The following is a 27,985-nucleotide window of genomic DNA, read 5'->3' as shown; positions in this document are numbered from 1 at the left end:
TTATTTTTAAATGCTTTATTATCACAATGATAGACACTCATGATCCTCTCTTAATTGAATGTCCAAATCGTCACTGATAACTTTTTTGAATTTTTGCCTTCCCAGACTGGATCAAAAAAAGTAAAATAAAATTTCAAGATATTAGCTACGTCTAAAATGATCTTTGAGCTTTCCCATAGGATCTTTGGAAAATCACAAAGATTTGTTCTTTCACTTTATTCTTTATTTATTCTTAAACAAATATTTATTTATTTATTTTGGTTGTGTTGAGTCTTAGTTGGGGCTCGAGGGCTCCTTAGTTGCGACTTGCCAACTCCTTAGTTGTGGCATGCAAACTCTTAGTTGTGGCATGCATGTGGGATCTAGTTACTTGACCAGGGATTGAACCCAGGCCCCCAGCATTGGGAGCTCGGAGTCCTAACTGCTGCCCCACCAGGGAGGTCCCTTGTTCTTTCACTTTATAAAAAAAGATGCTAGAAATAATTAGATTTGCTTGAAGAGTTGCATGGAAAGAGCCGTCAAATCAGAAGAAATGCTCAGCTTTCTCTAGGTTAAATACATCTAGGCAAAATGTTATTTATACAAATATTTTAAAATTGTATCCTTTATGAGAAGTCCCTGGAACAATGTCTTTGCTCTCCATAGTATGTTCTTACCCTCAAGGAAAGCAGTTATGAACCAGTTCTCTTAAGAACTAGAACAATTATGAAATAGCTTTGTTGAGTTTTCCTACTTTCATCAGAGTCCTATCAGTGCTTTGCCTGATATTGGCAACAATAGTACAGTGTATCAGTCATGAGCTCAGATATTTTTAAAAATGTTTACTCTCTGCTACAATACTTGGGTAAGGCTTCCTTCTTTTATTTTTTCTTTCTTTTTTTTTTTGGCGGCATCATGTGGCATGAGGGACCAGGGATCAAACCAGGCCCCTGGCAGTGAAAGCGCCAAGTCTTAACCACTGGACCGCCAGTGAATTCCCAAGGCTTCTTTCTTTAATTTGAATCTAGCATGGTCTAGGCCAGTGGAATGCACATCAGACTTACAGAATAGAGACCTGTAGACATCTACAGATACTCCTGGTACAAAAAAATGTCTCAGGATTATTATGTTATCTCTGAAGATTTTTTCCTCTCTACAAATTACGTTTATCCATTTTTATGAATCAGATGTAACATTGACTGACTTCTTTGAAAATAGGCTTAATCATTATCTTTAGAGATAGTTTGCCTAAATTTTATTCTTTTCTGAATGTTTGATTATCTTTGTTTTACATGCCAGAAACAACGAAATTTCCTTGTCAGTTTCATGATTCTTATTATGCACATTCATCAGACCTTTCACATTGGAAAATTATCAGTAATCAATTGACCATATCCATTTTGGTCATTGCCATCTACGATATCTCTGAGGCTTGCCTGAAGACCCTGCTGTAAGCCACAGACCAGAGTTTGTGTTCTCAACAAAAAAGGAGAGTTTCAGAGCTTCACGGAAAAGGACTGTACCAGATACTTCAAACTATTGACACTCAAAGCTGAGCTGACCTGGCTCAGACAACTTTTAGGCTCTGCCAGTGGCGTGAGTCAGCATTTCCAGGGCGCTATAGTCAAGCAGAAGGCTTCCTAAGACACTACCTCAAGAGTCAGCAGAACTAGAATTAATTACATAGGACTGAATCGACTGACAAGGGAAAGTTTATTGTAGTTATTTGGAATATTATTGATGTTGTTTTAGTGTTCTATTTTCTAGATTTACAAGGAAGCTCTTTGTCTTTCTTCTTAAGCCATCTGTAACCCATAACAACTTAGTAGATTCTGCTTTTGTAAGTGGAACTAAACATTCACTAACCTTGCAGAATTTAGAAACTCTTAATGTACCCCTACTTTTCATGGCAAGAATTATTTGCATAGTTTTAATAAGAATATTCCCTCCTCCTTGCCAGGATAAATTGATTGTATACCAAGGCCTGGAGTGTCATATTTGAGAATGATGCTCCTCAAATCAGGTATAACAAGACATTTTAGGGAATAAAATTTGACACTGAACTGAACTTGTGTCTGCTTGCCCATGGGCAGCAAAGCCAATCTAGTGACACTGTGCTGTGGTGAAAGAACGTACAGCATTTACTGATGGACCAGGCAAGGAAAATGGGCAGCTCATGCCCAAAAGACCAAACTCCCTGAAGACTTTCAGGGAAGGAATTTTAAAGGAAAAATTAGGGGTGAGGGTTGCAGGGTGTGTGATCAGCTCATGGACTTTTTTCTGATTGGTTGGTGGTGAGGTAGCAGGGTGATGTTTCAGGAATCTTAATCATCAACCTTCTGGTTCCAATCAATCTGAGGCCTACATGCTTGTGGTCAGCATTTAGTCACCATCCTCCACCTGGGTGGGGGGTCTTAGTTTCTGCAGAACAACTCAAAGGTATGTGTCAGATTGTTATGTATCTCCCTTGAGGAGGAACTGGCACTCTGTTTTATCACTGAACTATTGTTTAAGGGATTATTATTTTTCTTGCTGGACTGCTTTTCTTTTGTTTCTGCATCCCATCACTTCTCTAATTAGTAACTGCTTGAGTCTGCTCTTTGGAAGGCCTAGGAGACTACAGCCTTTTTTCTACAAACAAGAAACAGTAGACATGGAGGGCCTTTTGTACCTGGGAGGGCCCTGCAGAGTCCCGCTTCTTTTCAATCCCCCTTTTTCTTTGATACTCCTCAATCCTGAGGAGAACAAGGGCTGGACAAGAAAGGGAATAAAGTTTTGGGTAGAGAGGTTAATCATAAACTCTGCTGGGTAACTTGGTTTTAGGGGACTTGCTTTCAAATTTGGCTGTATTTACAGAATTAATCCCTACAAAGCTCTCCAAGAAAACTGGTCTGGCACCTGGTTTACAGGCACTAAGGAATGATATTTGGGATATTTGGGAGACCTCAAAAGGAGGAATTCAACCAAATTTATAGGTACAACAGATGAGAGAAATCTGGTGAAAAAAGTTTCTTGGACTGGGTTTCTTAACCTATGAATAACATATAATAGAGCCTTTAAAAATTCCAAGTGGAGATCCCTTATAAAAATCTCCAGACAAATGTTAATTTGTAATTGTTTAAAACTGTATGGCTGAAATTAAGGAAACACTCCCATTTACCACAGCAACAAAAAGAATAAAATACCTAGGAATAAACCTATGTAAGGAGACAAAAGACCTGTATACAGAAAACTATAAGACACTGATGAAAGAAATTAAAGATGATACAAACAGATGGAGAGATATACCATGTTCTTGGACTGGAAGAATCAACATTGTGAAAATGACTATACTACCCAAAGCAATTTACAGATTCAATGCAATCCCTATCAAACTACCAGTGGCATTTTTCAGAGAACTAGAACAAAAAATTTCACAATTTGTATGGAAACACAAAAGACCCCAAATAGCCAAAGCAATCTTGAGAAAGAAAAACAGAACTGGAGGAATCAGGCTCCTGGACTTCAGACTATACTACAAAGCTACAGTAATCAAGTCAGTATGGTACTGGCACAAAAACAGAAATATAGATCCATGGAAAAGGATAGAAAGCCCAGAGATAAACCCACACACATATGGTCACCCACACACATATGGTCACCTTATCTTTGATAAAGGAGGCAAGAATATACAATGGAGAAAAGACAGTCTCTTCAATAAATGTTGCTGGGAAAACTGGACAGCTACATGTAAAAGAATGAAATTAGAAAACTCCCTAACACTATACACAAAAAATAAACTCAAAATGGATTAAAGACCTAAATGTAAGGCCAGACACTATGAAACTCTTAGAGGAAAACATAGGCAGAACTCTCTATGACATAAATCTCAGCAAGATCCTTTTTGACCCACCTCCTAGAGAAATGGAAATAAAAATAAACAAATGGGACCTAATGAGACTTAAAAGCTTTTGCACAGCAAAGGAAACCATAAACAAGACGAAAAGACAACCCTCAGACTGGGAGAAAATATTTGCAAATGAAGCAACTGACAAAGGATTAATCTCCAAAATATACAAGCAGCTCATGCAGCTCAATATCAAAAAAACAAACAACCCAATCCAAAAATGGGCAGAAGGCCTAAATAGGCATTTCTCCAAAGAAGATATACAGATTGCCAACAAACACATGAAAGGATGCTCAACATCACTAATCATTAGAGAAATGCAAATCAAAACTACAATGAGGTATCACCTCACACCGGTCAGAATGGCCATCATCAAAAAATCTACAAACAATAAATGCTGGAGAGGGTGTGGAGAAAAGGGAACCCTCTTGCACTGCTGGCGGGAATGTAAATTGATATAGCCACTATGGAGAACAGTATGGAGGTTCCTTAAAAAACTAAAAAATAGAACTACCATACGACCCAGCAATCCCACTACTGGGCATATACCCTGAGAGAACCATAATTCAAAAAGAGTCATGTACCACAATGTTCATTGCAGCTCTATTTACAATAGCCAGGACATGGAAGCAACCTAAGTGTCCATCAACAGATGAATGGCTAAAGAAGATGTGGCACATATATACAATGGAATATTACTCAGCCATAAAAAGAAACGAAACTGAGTTGTTTGTAGTGAGGTGGATGGACCTAGAGTCTGTCATACAGAGTGAAGTAAGTCAGAAAGAGAAAAACAAATACCGTATGCTAACACATATATATGGAATCCAAAAAAAAAAAAAAAGGTTCTAAGAACCTAGGGGCAGGATAGGAGTAAAGATGCAGATGTAGAGAATGGACTTGAGGACACGGGGAGGGGGATGGGTAAGCTGGGACGAAGTGAGAGAGTGGCATGGACATATATGCACTACCAAATGTAAAATAGATAGCTAGTGGGAATCAGCCGCATAGCACAGGGAGATCAGCTGGGTGCTTTGTGACCACCTAGAGGGGTGGGATAGGGAGGGTGGGAGGGAGACGCAAGAGGGAGGAGATATGGGAACATATGTATATGTATAGCTGATTCACTTCGTGATACAGCAGAAACTAACACATCATTTTAAAGCAATTATACTCCAATAAAGATGTTAAAAAAAATAAAATAAAGAACCGCTAATAATCTAAAAAAAAACAAACTGTATGGCTTTTAATTTTGCAAAGCAAATTTACCAGACTTGTATGACAAATTAATACTTTCACTGCACTTGTGTAAACAATTAGTACAAATCTAATGAGACCAGCTTCATTTTGTGATCAAGAATAAGTTTTCTTTGAGATTATTATGACCATAAGGGGTTTGGGGAGACCATACGGATGAATCGGAAAGACCCTGAAATTTATTGGGTGTCCTGACTGCCTGTCAGTGAAAGGTTATCTCTCCCTTTCATTATCTTTGAACTACTTTATAGCTCTGTAAGTTATAGAAAACTGGCAGTAATGTGAATGATTCTTGCCTATAGAAATGCAGTTGTGTCCAGTGGAATGCAATTTATTATTTATTCTCTAGTGGATATTGACCAACTTTGCCAGTTTTGTAACTATTTATAAATTAATTTCATTGTTCTTTCTCTCACTATAATTGTGGGGGTACTTTGATTTCTCCTTTGAACTATTCATAACGTCTTTCTGGTTCCCTCATTACTTAACAGATTCCATAAAATCTTTGCTATGGGTTCATTTCATACCCATATGAGAGTCAAATTTTTTTTTTTCAAAATTATCGTGAGTTAATATATGTAAGATGCATCGAACAGTGCCTGGCACCCAGTACAGGCTTAGTAAATGTTAGCTTTTGTAAGTAAAGGATTCAGATTATCCCCAGTTTTACAGATGAGGAGAATGAGGTACAGAGAAGGCAGAGGCACATTTGCTTAAATGGCACAGCTTGTCAGGGCAGGAAGAGAACTAGAATTCCAATCTGTCTGTCTTCAAAGCCTCTGTCTCCTTGTCCCCACCCCACCACACCCCTCTCTTACCCATAGTCCTCTCTGGCTGGGCTTTGCTAACTCCCACTCATTCTTCAGGTTTCATAGTTGGAGTCTCTCTGGATCCTTCTGGGCTAGGTTTAGCAGCGCCACCTCGAACCTTGTATCTTCCCCCATCAAGCTCCTATCATAAATATGTTGCAACCATCAATCTCTTCATCTAAAAGATGAGCCCCCATAATGACCAGGGACCAAGACTTTCCATCGCCATCCAGCACAGAGCCTGGCAGGCAGCAAGGGCGAGAAGTGAGGTGTCATGTAAGTGTGGCATTTTCTTCACCTGGGATGGAGAGCAGGGGTGCTTTCTGGAACTGCCTGGAACCCCTCTGCATCTCTGTTGTCTGCCAGTCCCACACTCCTTGGGCTCCTGGCCACTCTAGGGAGTAGCAAGCCCACCTAAAGAGGATGCCCAGAGCCACTAGGCTCTCATGACTTGAGTTTCCAGTTTTCGTTTTTGTGTTTTTCCAAATCAAATTCCAGAAATCCGGGTTTAAAAATAACCAAGAAACGCAATCTTCTCCACCAAGCCGTCTGGCAAAAACAAATCCTCAGCAGAGACCAATGTGCAGTCTCGCTTCACACTTACTCATTTTCAGACGCCAACTCAGCGTTTTGGGTGGGGAGGAAAAGGGGAGGCAGGACTCCTGGGGGCCGAAGGACAAGGGCCCAGGAGCAGGGCACAAGCTGGGCTGGATGCGTTGCAGGCACACACCCTTGTGGGCAGACAGCTGCTTGAAACTGCTGTGAAGTCCGGTTTTCCTTGGAGTCTCAGCCTCCTGGTCCCCAGCCCTGGTTCGGGCAGGAGATCAAAGCAGCCCTGGAAAACGGTCTCCGTTAGTGATCCAGAATTCATTCTCCTTCCCTAGGGAGACATCAGCTTCTGCTGGAGCCTGCCTTTCCCCATCATGACTTAGGGAATAGGCTGGTGTTGATAGGGAGTAGCGTTTATACTCACACCGATCAACGACTTCCAAGTCCCTCCTCTTTTCTCCATGGTCTATTTTTTGACCTGTCATCTTTCTTAGTGCCTGTTTTTGTGGGCGAGAAAAAAAAAAAGTGTGATGGAAGAGAGGAAATTTAGGACCAGGGGAGGCCTGGAAAACTGTCAAATTTCATATTTCCTCCTTATTTGAATCAGCATTTATGTCCCTCAATGGGGTTTTCCTGCACATGCTTGTATAACTCCCTTTTAAAACAATTTTTGCTGTTTTTTCCTTTCCCTGCCCCTGGGTGAGTTATTCCAACGACTACTTTCCACCTCAAAAGAAAAGTCGTGCACAGGAAAAAAGTGGTCGTGTGGTCTGTTGGCTACAACAAAAGTGGAGCCAGGAGACTTTGGTTCTATTCTGAGCCTTTTTGGGAACACAACGAAGGCAAGGGACAAGAGCCCTGCCCTCTTACGGGAGTTCCCGGGACCCAGTGCCAACAGGAGGAAGTTACTTCCTTCAGATCCAGAGGTGACCAGGAACTAGCGTTTATGAAACACCTGCCCAATGCCAGCCTTCTACTGACTGGCTCAATGGACCCTCAAAACTTGTGAGACAGGGCTTTTGACTCCTGTGTTACAGTTGGGGAAACCGAGGCTGAGAGAGATTGAGTGGATTGCCCCAGGTAGCCCAGCTTGGCAGTGGCAGCCAACATCAGAGCCCGGTTCTGGTTCTCAGGTCTGAGCTGTTTCACTGTAAAGCGCGACTCGCAACCCGCAACCGTGCTTCATTCGTTGATGTACTCAATTTATTGAGCACCTGTTACGCGCCATCCTCTGTTCTTGTAGTGTAGTGAGAAAACAGAGATCCCTTTCCTTTTTTCTTTGGCTGTGCCGCTTGGCTTGCCGGATCTTAATTACCCTACACCAGGGATGGAACCCTGGACTCTGGCAGCGAGAGCACAAAGTCCTAACCCATGACCCGGGACAGTCAGGAAACTCTCTCAAAGATCCCTGTCTTGGGACTTCCCTGGCGGTCTATTGGTTAAGACTGGGAGCTTCCACTGCACGGGGCACGGGTTCTATCCCTGGTCAGAGTAATAAGATCCTGCATGCCACGCCAGGCCAAAAACAAAACAAAAGAAAAGAAAAATCCCTTTCTTTACGGAGTTTATATTCTAGTCGGGGGTGGGTGAAGGAGAGAGGAAGAGAAAATAAAATAAAGAAGTAAATTATGAAACATGATAGGTGGTATATGCTAAGGACAAAAGAAAAATTAGAGCAGGCTAAGGGTTTTGGGGGGGCTGGAGACACTTAGGTAGGGTAATCAAGATAGGCCTCATGGAGGAGGGGACGTTTGAAGACTTAGGTGTGAGAGGGAATTCCCTGGCGGTCCAGTGGTAAGGACTCCAAGCTTGCACTGTGGAGGGGTGGGAGGGTGGGGGGACTGGGGTTGGATCCCTGGTTGCGGAATTAAGATCCCGGCAAGGTGCACGGCCCTGCCAAAAAAGAAAAAGAGAGAGAGAGAGAGAGAGATGTGAGAGTCAGAGAGAGGAGGCTGATGTTTCAGGGAAGATTATTACTGTCAGAGGGTACAGTCAGGTCAGTGCAAAGGCCCTCTAAGGCCACATTTGCCTAGCACATTCGAGGAGCAGCAAGGAAGACACAGTGAGTTTGAGATGTGTGATTTCTCTCCATACAGGGCCAAATAAATAACATCCAAAAGCATGTCTGAAGAGGCCCATTTATGAGGAGCTTCCAAACAAACCAGCCAATTCCTGACTTTCCCCACTACCGCCTTCCTTTAGACCAGCTGTTTTGAACCCAAGGGTCTGTGAACTTGGATGGGAAAAAAAAGTACAACTTTTTTTTTTTTTTCCACTAACCTCTTACTTGAGTTTAACACTTCCTTCAATTATGAGCCAGGCAACAAACCCCAGGAGACTTAGCAGGACCAGCAACTGACATCAATAGGAATCACAGATATTTTCATTTCACATAACAGGTGCTGTAAATTATCCCCAAATGTCTTTTACCCGCTTCACTTTGAACTAGTAGTAGTTATAGAGCCTGCCACTCGGTCTCATGCTTCATTGCATTAACAAGCACATATGTTACTATATCACAAATTCAAATTTAAAACATTTTTGATAATGGTATTTCATTATATCTAGTTTCCTTTGTAATCCTATGAATTTTATTGTTTGTATCTAAAAATCATTCTGAGAAAGGCTGCATCAGCTTCCCTAGACTGCTAAAGAGGTCCATGGCATAAAAGAGTTAAAACCTCTGATCTAAATTCAATATCCTTGACAGGACAGGAAGCAAAAAATAAATAAGGCACTAAAATTTCTTGATCCATGACAGGAGCCATGCCAGGAACTTGTCAGACATTACCTCGCTTAATCCTTACAGTTGCAAGGTGGACATGACTATTATTCCCATTTTACAGTTGAGGAAATTAAGGCTCAGAGAGGTTAAAGTCACCCAGCCACCAGTCAGTGGGAAATCAGGCATTCAAACTCAGAGAAATTTCTTTCTTTCTTTCTTTCTTTTTTTTTTTTTTTTTAAATATTTATTTATTTGGCTGCACCAGGTCTTAGCTGCAGCACAAGGGATCTTCCCTGTGGCGTGCAGGATCTAGTTCCCTGACCAGGGAACAAACCCAGGCCCCCTGCATTGGGAGCACAGAGTCTTAACCACTGGACCACCAGGGAAGTCCCCTCAGGGTTAGTTCTAAAGTCTTAATTTCATCAAAACAAACTGTATCATAAGTTGCAGCCTAAATGCCCGTCTGAATCAGGACAGTGTCATACCCACGTGGCAGGGTGGTATTAGTTTAGAGTCTGGATACTGGAACTAGTTGCCTGGGCTCAAATCCAGCCTGTGCTGTTTGTTTACATGTGACTTTAGGTAAACTGCTTCACCTCTCTGTGCCTTCATTTCTGTGTCTTTAACATAAGGCATGATGGTGATAACAATGCCACCAGCATGGACGTGTTGTGGCGTAGAAAGTGTAGGATGTCTAGAACAGTACCCGGAATGTAAAAGGTGCTTGCTTTATTTTTCTTAAGGACTTATTTTTATTAAGAGCTTTGGCTCTAGAGAGAAACCGATTGGGTTTGAGTATCAGCACAACTAGCTGTGTGGTCTTGAACAACTCACTTAACCTCTCTGAGCTTCAGTTTCCTCATCGTGTAAGTGGGGAGCACAATACTTGCCTCATAGTGTGGATATAAGGATTACATGATATAATGAATATAGGATATTTAGGTATTTACTGACTAGTACAATCAACCTCTAATAGATACGTGCTCAGTAAGTGCTAACATTAATGAATTACTACTATTATCTATTTCTGTTTCTTTTCAACCCCATCAATTTCCCTACTCCTTGCCCTTGTCTTTATGAAGCTTTCCCAGTCTTATTCCTTTACTCAAGGACTTCGTGGAATGTCTAATACGATTAATCGAACTATTAAAGCTAAATTCAGACATTTACTACCCAAATGTTTATTGAGCTCTTACCACGTGCCAGACACTGTTCTAGGCACATGGATACATCACTGAACAAGAGTCAAACATCTCTGCCCACAGCAGCTAATATTCTAGACTTTAGATACTCTGCCTCACACGAAGTCCCCTTTACTGATCTAGAGAGAATCCAATTAATATTTGACAATAATAACTTCATATCAATGTATTGGACATAGGTCTATACTGCCTTTCTCTAGACAGATCCTCCCTAAGGTGAGCTAAGTAGCTCTCCAGCCCCATCCCTTACCACTGAGAACTGTTTTTTTCTCTAGACATGCAATGCCCATTCACAGTTCCGTGCTTTTTCACAAGCCTCTCTTTACCTGGAATATCGTTTCGACCTGACAAACTCCTACTTGTTCCTTGGGGTCTGAGTCAAATGACCACTTCCGATAAATACTGTATGATATCACTTATATGTGGAATCTAAAAAATACAACAAGCCAGTGAATATAACAAAACAGAAGCAGACTCAGATATAGAGAACAAACTAGTGGTTACCAGTGGGGAGAGGGAAGTGGGGAGGAGCAATTTAGGGGTAGGGGATTAAGAGGTACAAACTATTAGGTATAAAATAAGTTAATATAAAATAGTCAATATTTTATCATCACAATAAATGGAGTATAACCTTTAAAAATTGTGAATCACTATATTGTACACCTGTAACTTATATAATATTGTACAACAACTGTACTTCAATTAAAAAAAAGTCTACTTTCTCCATGAAGCCTCCTTTGACTCCCGGGGCAGATGGCTACTCTACTTGAGCCCTCCAAGGGACATCTGCTTCTTTTACCTGATCAGCCTCAATTCCTTAGTTGCCCTTAGTTGTCCTTTAGGGAGCCATCCCCTCCTTGCTTTCAGCCCAGTGGGCTGATCTTAAGCCCACCTCACCCCTCATTCCAGGACTGAGCACGTGAATAGGCCTAGCCAATCAGAGTATTTCATTCTCAAGCCATAGTGATTGGTTCAGGTATGGACATGACCCAAGCCAGATCAATGAGATCCAAGCCTGGGACTGTATAAGCCAGTTCAAATTGGGTTTCTGTCCCTTGCAATTAAGAGTCCTGACTAGTACAAGCACTCCCTGAGTAGATTGTTTTCTGATTTCCCTGTTATCTTCTGTCTTTCTCCCTAGACTATGAAATAACCCAGGGCAAGGATAGGTTTTTATTCATGAGGTGATCCGGAGTCCAAGTCCCTTCAGACAAAGGGTGGTTGACATAGTCCTGGGACAAGACTGTAAGTAGATACTCCTGTCTGTTCCATGTGAACGTGAACGGCTTCTGGTCCTTCTTTCTGAGACGGATGGAAAAGAATGCATTTGCCAGATCAGTGACCCCGTACCACGTATGTGAGGCTGTGTTTACCAGCTCTAGCCCAGACACCACATCTGGCATAGCAGCTGCAATTGGTGCTACTCCTTGGTGGAGTTTACGGTAGCCCACAGCATCTTCCAGGATCTGTCTGGGTTTGGTAGGGAACACATGGGTGATTTCACCCTTTATTGGTGATGAATCAGTCTCCCCCTTTCATTGTCTTTCTCCGGTGCATTGGTAGCTTCCAGCAATAGCCATCCAATTCCAAAGTCTTTAAAACTCCGAAACACCTGATGGATTGCACCCATCAGTTCATTCTCTTCCTCTCACACCCCATTCCAGTTCACCACCAGTGAAAATCCTTAAAACTGCCCCATAATTGCATGCCAGAGGCTCCTGGTACTCTACAAACCACCGTTGACGGGGTCTTAACTGCCAGGCGACTGGCAGGTGATCCAGCTCTAAAATCCCATTTTAGTTTGCTTCCAGTATCAACTGACATAGGTTGAGTTCTCTGTGAAACAGATTCTGAATCTGAAATTTGCATGTAAGAACTTTAGAGGTGGGGTGCTCTCAGGAACTAAACCTTTGAGTAAGAGAATCAGAATTGGGGCCGTCAGAATCAGAATGCAGAGGGAGAAGCTGCACCCTGATGAAGTTGCTCTGAAGGTTTCAGACAGAACCATGAGGGGTTCTGCAGCTGAAATGGGTTTTCAGAGTTGTCCCGCTTTGAGGCAAGGAGGCTAAGGCATTTATATTCCTTTCTGACCGGTCACTGGATGCAAGATGCCTTTAGGAAGAGGGCTTGATCTTGGGCAGGGCACCACTCTGCCTGAGAGTGCCTCAGTCCTGAAGTGGGGGATCCGGGCAAACACCACTGCATCCTCTACGAAGAGTTTGTCTTTTCCATGTTGATGTGCTGGTATTCCACATACATTTTATTTTATTTTATTTTTTTGTTTGACTGTTAATAGACTTATTTTATTATTTATTTTTATTATTGTAGTAAGCACACTTAACACGAGATTTGCCTTCTTAAATTTTAAGTGCACAATGCAATGTCATTAACTGTACGTGCAACGTTGTACAGCAGATCTCTAGAACTTATTCCTCTTTCGTAACTGAAACTTTATACCTGTCAAGCAGCAACTCTCCATTTCTCCCTCCCCCCTTATTTTTATTTTTTTATTATTTATTTATTTGTATTGAAGTATAGTTAGTTTACAAGGCTGTGCTAGTTTCAAGTGTACAGCAAAGTGATTCAATTATATGCCTATATCTATACCTATTCTTTTTCAGATTCCTTTCCACTATAGGCTATTACAAGATATTGAGTATACTTCCCTGTGCTATACGGTAGGTCCTTGTCGTTTACCTATTTCAAATATACTAGTGTGTATATGTTAATTCCAAACTCCTAATTTGTCTCTCTCCACCATGTACATTTTAAATATTAGACTCTTATTAGCTTTAGATATTGCGAATATTTCCTTTCAGTCTGTCAGCTGCCTTGTTAACTGTCACTCAGTGTCATTTGTTGAGTAGAGTTCCTTAGTTACAATGTAACCAAATCAACAGATTTCTCTCCTTAAGGATTTGTCTCCATTGCCTAGGTCACAAAGATATCCTCCTATGTTCTGTTCATTCGCTGAATATATTTTTACCTTTCATATTTAGGCATTTAATCCTTTCAGAGCCCATTTTGGGTTTTTGTTTTGTTTTGTTTTTTGTTTGTTTTTAGCCACACCGCGTGGCTTGCGGGATCTTAGTTCCCCAACCAGGGATTGAACCCGGGCCCACGGCAGTGAAAGTGCTGAGTCCTAACCACTGGACCTTCAGGGAATTCCCTCAGAGTCCACTTTGAATGTTGAGTACTATGTATGCATCTGATTTTCTTCCCTTTTCCTCTGTACAATGAACCAGCTTTCTCGATTTGCCTCGGACTCTCTGCTCTCTGGTTTCTGCTCTCACCACTGGCTCAAGATGTGACATTTGCAGAAAATCATTGCCCTCTTGATATTTGTACTCTGTGGTTTTAAAAAAATTCCCATTCATCTTGCCCTCTATGAAGCCCTGGGCACCTCGCCCTCTTGCAGCTCTGTGTGTGCTCTTTCTAAACTTATTATTTATTCTTATTTATCTTCTCTTTCTTTGTCTCTTCTTCCTCTTTCATCCCTAGGGCTTCATTGCCTTAACTTCCTCTTGCAGCTCCCAAAAATTGATATAATTTAAGGCTCTATCCTGGTCTTTATTTTTAGCCCTTGTAATTCCATCTTCTTTGAGAAATTCATCCATTTTCAAGATTTTAATACCCCCAGGTGAGTGAGTCCCCTACTGGCAAATCCCGCCCTGACCTCTCTTGTGAATGCCAGTGACAAATTTCAAACTGAAAGTTGGATAATTTTTAGTATGTCTGAATTCAAATTAATCTTAACCGTGAAAGTGATTTTATACAATTTGCCTATATTTTAAACGTTTCCAAATCCTCCAAAATTCTGTCGCAGCATCTTCTATAAACTAGGTGTTCAACATATATTTATTCACTGGATAAGAGGATCTTATGTTTAACCATATTAAAAGTAAAAATTATCTTATTCATGGTTCAAAAGATCAGAGTCATAAAATTTCAGAGAAAACTTCATCCTCGAGTCAGCTTATCTTCTTCCTTTGAAACAAGGGAGGTAGGTCACCTCCTGTGTTACAGTGTCCCTCTCACTGAGGGTGGGGAGGGAGGAACAAGGGTTGGCAGTGGCAGAGCCACAGTCACTGTGATGTCCTGGGAAGATCACAGGAGTCAGAGAGACCTGCACTGAAATTCCATGTCCTCCATGGACATGGTTTCCTTATCTGTAAGAGTGAGTAAGAAGGCTCAGTCCAGATGGCCATTAGGAGAATAAAAGAAACAACACGTGGAAAAGTCCTTGCACTCAACAGGTGCTAAACAGAATTGTGAGTACCCTTGCCTCCCACTCCTGCATTTGGTTTCAAGCAGAAGACAGAAGTGTCTGAGCTCTCAGGATAAATGGTCCCTGTTAAGAGCATCCTGTTCCCAAAGGGAAAAGTCAGACTGAAAGTCTCATTGGTCCACAGAGCATCCCCATGAGTTTGTAAAGTAGGTTGAGGGAACTACATTTGTCTCCTCTTTACAAATTAAGAATTTGAAGTATCAAGTACCATCCTGAGAGCATCAAATGAGCACTTTAAAGTTGACAACGGCTCAGAACTCAGACTCTCATGAAGGAGCTTACTGTTCACTTTTCAGATGGGCAATGAGGGAGAAAACATCAAATGGCCCATCCACCTGACGCTTTTATATGACCTGGGCAGCATATTCAAGCCGGTGTAGGGATGAGATATAAAGTCTCCACAAGCATCCCCAGCTTGTCTCTGGACTCCTTCCAGACCACCTCCTTGTCTTTCCACCCTGCTGCTCCTTGTTCATAAACTCTCTTTGTTTTTGGCTTCATACTATGGTTCCTAGCCTCCACCCATCTTTTTGCTAGATGGTTCTCTAGGCTTGACTCAGTCTCCTGGCTCTCAGCAACCTCACCCATCCAAGCCATTGTTTTTGGTCTTTGTCCTTCCATCTCCCACCCTGCTTCCATGGGTAAGAAGCAGCCCATCTGTGGGGTCCACTGGAAGTGCCCCACTCCTCACCAGGACCATAAGGGTCATGATGGCCAGCCAGATTCAAGATGGCAAAGTCCTTTCTCCTCACCCCCCATCTTTAAAAATCACTCAACAAGAAATGAAACAAAAATATTGTTTACAAAACCAGGAGACAACAGCTGCCCTTAATCACACTAGGTAAAGTAGAGAGAGGAAAAAGGCAAAGCATCCCAGTTGGTTCTGACAATGGTGGACATCAGGACGCCCTCTGAGAAGCACCAGGCTGGATCTTAACGACAGAGGGTTAGTCTTACGCATCTGTTTATTCCCAGAGATTAGCACAGGATTGGCCAAATCAAATCTCATGAAACACTTGTTGAATGAATTACATCATTTTATATATATCATATAAAATGAAAGCACGTGAAAGCATATTTTGCTCTAAAAAAAATTGTTAGAAATGTTTACTACATTGCTCAGTGGAACTGCCATTACTTCTATTAGCCAGAGGGCCCTTCTAAACCCACACGCTGGGACTTCCCTGGCAGTCCAGTGGTTAAGGCTCTGCACTCCTAATGCAGGGAGCACAGGTTCGATCTCTGGTCGGGGAAGTAAGATCCTGCATACTGCACGGCACAGTCAAAAAAATATATGGTGGGCTTCCCTGGTGGCGCAGTGGTTGAGAGTCCGCCTGCCGATGCAGGGGACGCGGGTTCGTGCCGTGTCCGGGAAGATTCCACATGCCGCGGAGTGGCTGGGCCCGTGAGCCATGGCCGCTGAGCCTGTGTGTCCGGAGCCTGTGCTCCGCAATGGGAGAGGCCATAGCAGTGAGAGGCCCGCGTACGCAAAAAAAAAAAAAAAAAAGGTAAAAAAGAAAAAAAAAAATCCAGTATAAACCCACACTTTGAGGAAGAGAACTCTAAGAGATTCCCTTTTCCTGATGCTCAGCATTTCATGGCTTCAAATATTTTTTCAAACTTTCTGCTCTTTCATCAGCTCAGTTTTAGTCTTTCATTATTTTAACATGAACTTGGTTCCTATGGAGGTCAGGACTTGATCATTACATTCAGCCCTTTGCAATGATTAGGAACCAGGTAACAGCCCTGACATTTAATATTTAATTGTTTTTGATCAGCATTAATTAGTCACACATGCACACCAGATTCCCATTTAATTAAATACTCTTGGGAACACATTGTGGGCTCAGGGATTCTAACCACATCAAAAAGGAAATGTTCAAATTTAAAAGCTGGGCCCTGGAGACCCAGGCATCCATGGAAAGGAAATTCCAGATGTCTAGCAACCTCCCTCTTTCCTCAGAATCAAACCTCCTACTTCCAGCCCCCTGGAATCTAAAAATCTTAGCATTTCTGCTGAGAACTTCAGGCTGCAGCCGTCTCCTCTCTTGTCTCTCTTGGATCATCGGTTTTACCCGCTATCCTGAATCATCCCCCTCCACACAAAAACATGAGTAATTTCTCCCATCCTAAAACCCCGCTAGCAACTCCACCCCTTCTCAAGCTATTGCTCGTTTCCTTTGCCCCTCCTTGGAGAAAGCTCCTTGAAAAGACAGGGTGCACTTGCTGTCTCCGATCCTCCTCTTTGTCTCTCTCAAATCCACTGTCTTAAACTTTGGTCCTGACCCCTCCAAGGAAACTGTCCTTGTCAATGTAACCAAAATAACCTCCTTGATGCCAAATCCAATGGCCAGTCCTTCATCTTCATTCGACCCAGTTAATCATGTTCTTTTTCTTGAAACATTTTCTTCATTTGGCTTCCAGAAAACCATTCTTTTTGGTTTTCCTCCCAGGCATAGTCATTCCTTCTCATTCTTCTTTGCTGATTCATCCTCAACTCCCCAGCCTCTAAATGTTACAGCGCCACAAAGCTCAGTCCCTGGTCTTCCTTTCTCTCTGTCAATACTCCTTCCTTAGGTGATCTTAGAGAAGTCTATATATATGCATTGAACTCTCCATTTTTATCTCCAGCACAGACCTCTCCCCAGTTCACTCTGTATTTCCACTTGAATATGGACTTAGCCAGGTGCCTTAGAAATGCTCTATTGAAGAAGTGAAATCCCAGGGCAGAGTGAGAGAAAGGGAAAATGAGGCCAGGAGTGAAGGTAAGCAAACACAAGGGAGTGCATTATCAAGCTAGTCATATATTCATAAGAAAACACAACTAGTGGTGTGATCACATGGAAACATCTCCAGAGAGGCCAGGGTGGGAGTCAGGGTGGAGGTGGGGAGACACCACAGCACATGGTGCTGCCTCTTAAGAAGGTAAAGTTGGGCTTCCCTGGTGGTGCAGTGGTTGAGAGTCCGCCTGCCGATGCAGGGGACACGGGTTCGTGCCCCGGTCCGGGAAGATCCCACATGCCGTGGAGTGGCTGGGCCCGTGAGCCATGGCCACTGAGCCTGCACGTCCGGAGCCTGTGCTCCGCAACGGGAGAGGCCACAACAGTGAGAGGCCCACCTACAGCAAAAAAAAAAAAAAAAAAAAAAAAAAAAAAAAGAAGGTAAAGTTTATTTCTGGCCTGCAGAAGTAAGTAGAATTCATCTATTGACTCCTCATCTCTTGTCTCTCAATGATAATAGTTTACCCCTGCACCGCAGGTTGTAGTCCCTGGCCTTTTGGGGCTTCTTGAGGATGCCCACTCCCCCAGCCGTGGTTTAGAACTTAATCCTGGACTCAGAAGCGTTGGGAGGAACCATATCCGCCATGGTCTTGTCGTTTGGGTCTGATGCCTGGAGCTTTTTCAGCTTCTGTTGCAGTAGGCATGGTGAAGGTGAGCTGGAGCCTGGCCCTCACCCTGGGAGAGACTGAGACAGCCAGTGGTCTTAGCAGGAGACCATTAGCTGTGGTGACCAAGGCTCTTCTTTGAGTAAGCAGGCAAGGGGCCACGGGGAGGAGAAAGAGTTGAGGAAATACGGGGCAGTGCATAAACTGGGTCTACTAGGCAGCTCCAGACTTCACCTGACCAAAATGGAATTCCTGATTCTGTTCCCCCATGCAAGCTTCTTTCTCTCAGTTTTTCCCATCTCAGTGTCAATTCCTGCCTTAACGCCTCTTTCTTTTCCCCTCAAACCCTACACCCCATCTATCAGCAAATCCCATCAGCTCTAACTTCAAAAAAATCCAGATGTCAACCTCTTCTCACTGCCTCCTGTTTCATCATTTTTGGATGATTGCAATATCCTTCTATCTGGTTCTCTGCTTCTGCCTTGCCCCCAACATTCTATTCTCAACACAATGGTCCAAGTGGCCTTGTTAAACACAAGTGATATGGTGTCACTCCTGTCCTCAAAACCCTCTGATGTCTTCCCACCTCACTCACAGTAAAACCAAAGTCTTTGCTGTGGCCTATAAAGTTCTATACCATCTGCTTCCACCACCCCTCTGGCTTAATCTACTGTTTGCACAGTCTGTTCCAGCCATACTGTGCCTGTAAAGGGTCAAGCAAGCTCTCACCCCAGGGCCTTTGCACTTACTCCTCTCTGTGCCTACAAGACTCTCCCCTCAATTATCTTTGTGGTTTGCTTCCTCAGTCTTTCAGAGCCCTTAATGATGCCAAAAGCTTGACCTCTGTGCACTGGTGCCAAATCGAACCTTGGAGACAGAGTTTTGGATGAAGTAGAAAAGAATAGCTTTATTGTTTTGCCGGGCAAAGGGGGGCACAGCGGGCTCCTGACCTAAAAAACTGGGTCCCAGCCTGGCGGCAGCGTTTTGACAGGTTTTATAGCAATAGTTCAAGGCTGGGGTTGCTGACAAGATTAGGGTGTGTGCAGGGCCTGCACTCCTCTAACCTGGTCTCAGGTAATCTTCTTGATGAGCTTCTCTGTTTCCTTTAATCTCACCTCAGGTGTTTTCTTGTCTGCTCCTCCCTTCATTAGCAACTGTTCAGATCTGCCCTTTGGAACTCAGGGAAGGTCATGGAAGCTGAACAGAAAGGCTCCCGTGCCCACAGGGTCCTGCTCGGTTTCATTAACACCTCTATGATCCACTGCTTCTCAGCCAGAGAAGGCTCCATGGAGGAAGAAGAGGCTGAAGAATGGGAGAGATTAGGAAAGCAGGAAGGAAGGTGTGACGTCTTCAAGAGCTTGTTGGAAGGTCCAAAGTGATTGCAGGAATAATTTGGCCAAGAAGGAGACCTTACATGGAGACGTTATCACTGAACTCAGGTTCAGCTGATGAGCATTGGTTGGAAAGGAAAAGTTGCTTTATTCGGGAGGCTGGCAACCTGGGGAGAAGGCAGACTTGTGTCCAAAACCCAGCTCTGAAGATTCTGCTCCACCATGATAGTTTTTAAAGGGAGAATCATTCGGGGGAGGGGGTCAGAGTCTTCCTTATCTTCCGCTGTGTGCAGACTTTCTTCTGATTGGTTGGTGGTGAGGTAACAGGGCAGTGTTCCAGGAATCTTGTGCTCAACCTGAAGTTACCATCTTCCACCTAGGTGGGGGCTTTAATTCTTGCAGCAGAACTCAAAGGTGTTGTTTATGTATATTCCTTCAGGAAGAGCTAGGACCCTGCCCCACGGCTGCACTGTTGTTTCTTGACTGCTCCTCCTTTGTTTCTGCATTCCTTCCCTACCTTGATAATCAACTGAATCTCCCTCTGGAACTCAAGGAAGGTCAAGGTGGCTGAATGAAACCTATTTCCTACAAATGAGAAATGGGGGACACTGAAAGGATTTGTACCCAGGAGGGCCCCACAGGGTCCTGCTCCATTTCAACCTCATGTGGGAGAGTAGTGAAAGAGTTGAAGGGGGAGTGGAACTGTTCTCAAAAGGCTTTGTATGCAAAGTTAAGGAGCTAGGTGTTTATCCTTATAGGCAAGTGTGTCCAAGTGAGAATCAAGGTCAGTTCATTTAAGTTTCCACTGAAAACCAGGACCTCTGAATCAGAATTTGTTCAGGTGGTCTAAATATGTCTATAAAGGAAGCAATAGAAACCAGCATTGACAAAGGAGCAAAAAAGAAAAACAGGTGTTCTTGAGAAGAATCTTCCAGGCCTGTTCAGGAAGTTGATGGGAGAAGGTAGTTCTCCCCAAAGCCACTGCTTGAGATTTTATGTATCCCATGATGTGGTAACTGGGGGTTGGAAATGGGATTTCAAAACCAACCCAACAGGAAGAACAAGGAAAGGTTGGTGTTCTTTTTTGGTGCCCTCAGGTCAGCCCTACCTGGCTCACCCTCTTCCATCTCTTTTTTTTTTAGCAATAATGAGCATGTTTTCTTTCTTTTTTAAAACATTTATTTTATTTATTTATTTATTTATTTTTGGCTGCGTTGGGTGCTTGCGGGCTTTCTCTAGTTGCAGTGAGCGGGGGCTACTCTTGGTTGCGGGTTTCTCATTGCAGTGGCTTCTCTTGTTGCAGAGCATGGGCTCTAGGCACGTGGGCTTCAGTAGTTGTAGCACACTGGCTTAGTTGCTCCACAGTATGTGGGATCTTCCCGGACCAGGGCTCAAACCCATGTGCCCTACATTGGCAGGTGGATTCTTAACCACTGCGCCACCAGGGAAGTCCCCTCTTCCATCTCTTGACAACCAATGTTGTAAGGTCAAGGAGGTCAGTGAATGTGGGAGCCACCGCCCTCTGCTGGAGGGACTGGCCTCATCCCCAGACCTGTATTTGACTCCAGGTCAATAGTTTTCAACCTTATTTGAGAATCAGAAGAAAGCTATAGACTCAAAGAAAAAAAAAGATATGCACTCCTACATAAAGATTTGCACAGTTTCAGGGATTCATGGAAAGACCCTCTGAAACACACCCATCAGCCTCCCTAGAAGCAGACAGACCGAAGTACAAATTCAGGGCAGAGACACCCATCGCTCTGGCTGTGAGACAGAAGAGAAATTAAGAAGAGGCTACCCAGTCTATTTTATGCCAAAAATGCTGTTTTTTCTCCTTGGATCCCATGTTTAGAAATATTTTCTCTACCAAAGAGATTGCATTGGCTAAGAAATCATTTTTTCCATTCCCTAACTTTTTATTAACCCACAGAATAGACAACTGATATCCAGTTACCCCATAATGGCTGTGTTCATATAATCTAGGTCAAAATCAAAGGTCACTTGACACTAAGTTAGCCGGGGGAGCTCTGTAGTGGAAAAATCTCTGATTGATTTTGGCTGGCCCTTGAAATATTAATACTCAAGCCACGATGATTACATTTGTACCACCTGTCACTCAGTTCACGTGCTTAAATCCAAACCAATTCAGTGATGCTATTTGCCTCAAATTCATGCTCTCTCACACATCCACGTCAAATGCAGGTAATGGCAGAAAATGCACCTTCAGCTGCACCTTTTCAAGTGTTTCCTTTAAGGTCAATTCAAACATACGGTTAAAAAAAATATTGGCCACAAAGCTACACTTAAATCCACTCTGGTTGTTACTCTTAACTTGTGCTTCACACTGGGACCCTCAGGCACTAAAGACAGGACCATGTGAGAACATGGAACATCAGCTGAGCACCACTGAGTACCCGGCATGGATAGTGTTGGAGAGGTAAACATGAAAAAGACATCATTCCTGCTCGTCCTTCCTCCATTCATTCAAGAAATATTAAATGTTTCCAATGTACCAGACACTGCAAGGCACTAGGGATATAGTGATAATGAGACAAGTCAAGTCCTTGCTTTCATGGAACTTAGTCTGGTGGGAGAAGCAGGGTTGGGTGATGGAGGGGGAGAAGGAAGGAGTAAATAAATAGAGAAGATAACTGCAAACTGTGATATGCTCTAGGAAGGAAACAAAGGGGGTGTGTGGAGTTAGGTGGGGAATGGAGGCGGAGCAAGGACCTCTCATAGGTTTAGGGTCAGGGTCCAGGCAGGAAACACTTGGTCCACTCAAACTGGGGAATGGAGGAGAGTTTGTAAAGTTACTATTTACAAAGTGAGAGGAATGATGTAATACCCCGGATTTAGTAACAGTGGGAGCCATTGCTAGCATTAGGCCCATTTTTTTTTTTTTAGCATTTCTTTGTTTAAATAAATAAATAAATAAATAAATTTATTTATTTATGTAGGGCTGTGTTGGGTCTTTGTTGCTGCGCACGGGCTCTCTCTAGTTGCAGCAAGCGGGGGCTACTCTTCATTGCGGTACGTGCGTGGGCTTCTCATTGCCGTGGTTTCTCTTGTGGAGCACGGTATCTAGGCGCAGGGGCCTCAGTAGTTGTGGCACACGGGCTCTGTTGCTCCGCGGCATGTGGGATCTTCCTGGACCAGGGATCGAACCCATGTTCCCTGTCCTCGTGCCTCTCCGGGGCCAAGAGCGCGGTCGCAGTCTCTGTCCTGCCGCAATGTGGCCTCATCTTTCGGCCTGGCCCGGCCTGCCGCCGACGTCCATTAAGCTGGATCTGAGCTACAATGGGAAGAAGCAAATCAAAGAATCTGAAGAGAGCTGATGGGGAGGCCCATCTGAGGGGAGCTGCTGTGGGTACATCACTACCAGTTAGCGGCAGAGTATCCTGGGATCCAGCTCTCACGATTTCCAATCTAGTGTGGTCTCTGCTAGTTTAGTTTCCTAGGGCTGCTGTAACAAAGAACCACAGACTGGGTAGCTCAGAACAGCAGGAATTTATTCTCCCTCAGTTCTGGGGGCTAGAAGTCCAAACTCAAAGTGTCGCAGGGTTGGTCTCTTCCTGGTGGCTCAGAGGGAGACTCTGTCCATGCCTCTCTCCTGGCTTCTGGGATTGCTGGCACCCCCTGGCACCCCTTGGCTTTGCAGCCACAGAACTCTGATCTCTGCCTCCATCATCACATAGCCATCTTCCTTCTGTATCTGCCTGTCTCTCTACATCCCTTCCTCTTCTTATGAGGACATCAGTCATTTTGGATTTTGGGTTCCCCTTACTCCATTATGATCGGATCTTAGCTAACAACATCTGCAATGATCCTATTTGCAAATAAGGTCACGTTCTGAGGTTCTGGGAAGGGGGACACTATTCAACCCAGTACACCTGCTTCAAGAGAGCAAAGCATTAAGTTTGCAAAGTGTCTCTGTCATCTTCTCCTCTTTCAGGGACCCTTTCATTCAGTTTGAATCCCCCATTCCTGCTATTATATATTCAGAACACATGATCTAGTAGCTTAATCACTTGAAAGAGCAAGGATTACTCCAATAAAATGTCACTACACACCTATCAGGTTGGCAACAATTTTAGAGTGTAATTTTAAAAAATCAACTCTTGGCGAGGGTGTGGAGCAACAGGAGGTATTATACACTGTGGTGAGCATGTAAATTGGCACAGTCGTTCTGGGCTGAAGTTGGCAGTATCTAATGAAGCTGAAGATAAACAAACCCTATTGCCCTCCTTAGTTACATATCATATAAAAACGTATGCTGGGGCTTCCCTGGTGGCGCAGTGGTTGAGAGTCCGCCTGCCAACGCAGGGGACGTGGGTTTGTGCCCCGGTCCGGGAAGATCCCACATGCCACGGAGCGGCTAGGCCCGTGAGCCATGGCCACTGAGCCTGCACGTCCGGAGCCTGTGCTCCGCAACGGGAGAGGCCACAACAGTGAGAGGCCCGCGCACCGCAAAACAAAAACAAAAACAAAAACGTATGCCGATATGCACTAGGATATATGTACAAGGATGAGAAACCTTGTTGGTAATAGTTCCCAGCTGGAAACAACCCAAATACCCATGGAGAGTAGAAAAAATAAACAAATTATGAGCCAAGACATGGAAGCAACCTAAATGTCCATCGACAGATTAATGGATAAAGAAGATGTGTTTTATACACACACACACACACACACACACACACACACACACACACACAATGGAATATTACTCAGCCATAAAAGAAGAATGAAATAATGCCATTTGCAGCAACATGTATGGACCTAGAGATTATCATACTAAATCAGACAGAGATGAATACCATATGATATTACTTATTTGTGGAATCTTAAAAATGATACAAATGAACTTATTTACAAAACAGAAAGAGACTCACAGACATGGAAGACAAATGTATGGTTACCAAAGGGGAAAGGTGGGAGGGATAAATTGGGAATTTGGGATTAACAGATACACACTTCCATATGTAAAATAGATAAACAACAAGACCTACTGTGTAGTAGAAGGAACTATATTCAGTGTCTTGTAATAACCTATAATGGAAAAGAATCTGAAAAAGAATATATATAAACATATATAGATATAGATATAAAACTGAATCACTTTGCTGTACACCTAAATCATTGTAAATCAACTATACTTCAATAAAAAAACAAAAAACAAATCATGGATAGAATATAACGGAATACTATATAGCAATGAATCGAGAATGGACTATACATGCAACAACATGGATGAATCATAAGGCATAATAATGAGCAAAAGAAGTCAAATACAGACTGTATGATTCTATTTATATAAAGTTCAAAACCACGCAAAATTAAACCATATTGTTGAAGGATGCATAATCAGATAACAACACTTAAAGAAAAGCAAGGAAATGAATAACACAGAAGTCAGAATAGTGGTTATGCTGGCAGGGAGGGAGGGGATATGATCTGGCAAAGGACACACCAGGGAGTGGGCTTCTGAAGTGCTAGTAGTGTTTGTTTTACAATAATTTATGTGTCACACTGTATTTATGTTTTTAGCACTTTTCTGTATGCTTGTTGTATTTCACACATATGCATGTTTTTAAAAACAACAGCAAAAAAATAAATAAATAAAAAATAAAAACAACAACAAAGGACAGCCACCTGGGCTTTGGAAACAAACAAGGAAGCTACTTAGTAGCTGTTCGACTTTGGACACATTACTGAAGGGGCAAGATGATATAAGACCCCGCTTAGAGAAGATATGAATCAAAAAATGTGAATCTCCCTTTAAGAAAGGAATTAGTTTTTAATTGAAGGGAAACTGAAAAAATAATACTGGAATCTAAAAGACCTTTATATATGCAGGTGTTGTGCTGTAAAATGTTCTAATCTGTGTTGTTAATGAAGCTGGATTTACAACCTAGTAAACTAAACAAAGAGTTTATGTTTAGTTGATTAACCAGTCAAGGCTAAAATCTATTCTACTTAAGTGACCGTTTTTTTCACTTTTCTTCTATCCAATGTAAAAAGATACTGGCTCTCTTACTGTGAAATTGCTTTATTACAAGACTCTGTTTACCCATTTGAAACGCTAACTTCTATCTTTGTGAAATTTGCTCCATACAATTGGGAGAAGTCCTAATGATGGTAATAATAGTTTACACAAAGGGTTCAAATTAGGAACAAAGTAATTCTTTTTTTTTTTTTTTTTTTGTGGTACGCGGGCCTCTCACTGTTGTGGCCTCTCCTGTTGCGGAGCACAGGCTCCGGACGTGCAGGCTCAGCGGCCATGGCTCACGGGCCCAGCCGCTCCGCGGCATGTGGGATCTTCCCAGACCGGGGCACGAACCCGTGTCTCCCGCATTGGCAGGCGGACTCTCAACCACTGCGCCACCAGGGAAGCCCTCAAATTAGGAACAAAGCAATTCTTTAGGCAGTTTGTAGTTTCTAAAACATTTTGACACGACACTATCATCCTTTGAAGACTTCCTTACTTTGTGATACAAGAAGATATTCCAGGGTCATCTTGAATTTTCCCTGCTTGAGCCCTGGAGTCTTAGCCAATTTTCCAGGGAGCCCTGGGTCCTTTAAGTAGAGAATGGTATTTAGAAGCCAAGATCTAGGTTTGCTTATTGCTACTGGTATGTCATTGCTTTTAGGCCCTCTCCACAGACAAGATTGGGAAACAAACACACACACACACACACACACACTTTTATATGTATCTCTGTTACATTAAATACCATGAGTTCATACTGATACACTCAATTCCAATCCAACAGCAAAGAATTCTTTCAAGCTTTTTCCCTTTCCATGTTTGTAACTCCCTTCTCCAGCATTGAGAAATCTATTTTTAATCATTTTGAATGTAACTAAGTTTACAGTGAGTGTCTTGCTTTTTTTTTTTAATTGCTGTTTAAAAAAATATTTTTCCCACTTGTATGGGTCTTTGCTCTCTAAGAACTATAAAAACTCCAGAGTTTTCATTTATTTATTCATTCAATCAACATATTTATCAAGCAAACACTACGTGTCAGATAATGTTCTAGGGGTGGGGCTACAGCAGTGAATAAAGCATCGTATTGGGAAAGGAACCATGGAAAGAGAGAATAATAGATACAAACTAGGAAAAAGCTGGGATCTGAACGCAGACAGCCTGGCTCCAGAATTCATGCTATACCATCTGCCTCTGATTGCTCTCGTAATTTGCTCTCTGCCTTCTACAAAAATTCACAACTCTCTTGAATCCAATAAAAATGCCTCTGTCAGTTTCTAAATCTACACAGTGCAGAGCCTTGTGCATCTTCCACATTACTTAACATCTCTGAGACTCAGTTTCCAAATCTGCGAAAATGAAGATCCTAATCTCAACTTGCTGTGAGGATAAATTAAAGTACATGAGATGCCTGGTGATATTTGTGACACATCATTTGTATTTAGTGAAGTTAATTTTCCTTCTCTTTTTCAACATAAATGCTACACTATAAAGTTCCCCCAGAACAGAGACTTTTTTTCCCTCTCTCTAACTCAACTGATCAGTCAATCATTTATATATTCATTCTTACATCCATTCGAAAAGGAGTTATTGAAAATCCAATATATACTAGGCTCTCTCCTGGTCATCAGGATATAGAAATGGCACAGCCCCCATTCTCAAGGAGCTCACAGTCACATCCAAGAGACACACAAACAATTACAATATAGTCTGATATGTAGTTCAGATGCGAGCTGGATGAAGGATGGTCATGTCATGGAAGAAGGCTTCCTGAAGGAAGTGGCTCTGTGGTAGCAAGGACTAGAACAGTGGTTCTGCTGTTAAAGATGTCAAGAATAAATAAGTATATGGGTAAATGAATTCAATTCAGTTCATATATTTCATAGAAGATCCTACTGTCCAAGGCCTTGTGCTCTGAACTGGGAGTGTGCAGATGAAGAAGGGGCAGCTCAGGCCTTTAATGAGCTTCTAGTTTTACTGGCAGATACAAACATCTGTAAAGAGATGTTTCAATACAATGTAGAGAATCCTGTGGGGTAGGTGAGCTCCTGCGACAGTAAGAAGATGGAGGGAGGCTCCATGCTCTACTCGTGGATGGATGAAAGGGGGCTCCAAGTTCTATTAGTGCAGGTTTCCTAGAATGAATTGTTGCAGCTTGAATATAACCAGTAGATGAATAGGAGTCATTGACAGCTTCTAATCAGAGGAATAATAGAGTCAAAACTGTATTTGTTGGTAGGATGGAGGATGGAAACGGGAAGGGAAAACTAAAGGACACCAGCAAAGAGGCTGAATTATGAATAGGAAGCTTGATCTGGAGATAGAATTTGGCACTGTTTGCAATTACTTAGGGAGAGTATGTAAAGAGGATTGATGGAACCCAGCAAACCAAGACTCTTAACTAGCTGCAGAGAAAAACAGCCCTGGATGGACCCCGTAAGGAGAAGAGTCAGAAGAGGATAATTAGGAAAGACTGGTGTCCTGGGAGTCAAATGAATAAAAGAGAAGGCGGAGACAAGGAGGATCAGGAAAGAGACAGCAGTTGTGTCCAATGCTGTACAGAGATCAAAAAGCGTCCACTTTATTTG

Source organism: Delphinapterus leucas, chromosome 1, assembly GCF_059928025.1.
Source record: "Delphinapterus leucas isolate spDelLeu-1000000601 "Yukka" chromosome 1, BTC_Dleu_Yukka2, whole genome shotgun sequence".
NCBI lineage: Eukaryota > Metazoa > Chordata > Mammalia > Artiodactyla > Monodontidae > Delphinapterus > Delphinapterus leucas.
The sequence above is the reverse complement of the archived record's forward strand: the minus strand, read 5'-3'. Positions refer to the sequence as shown.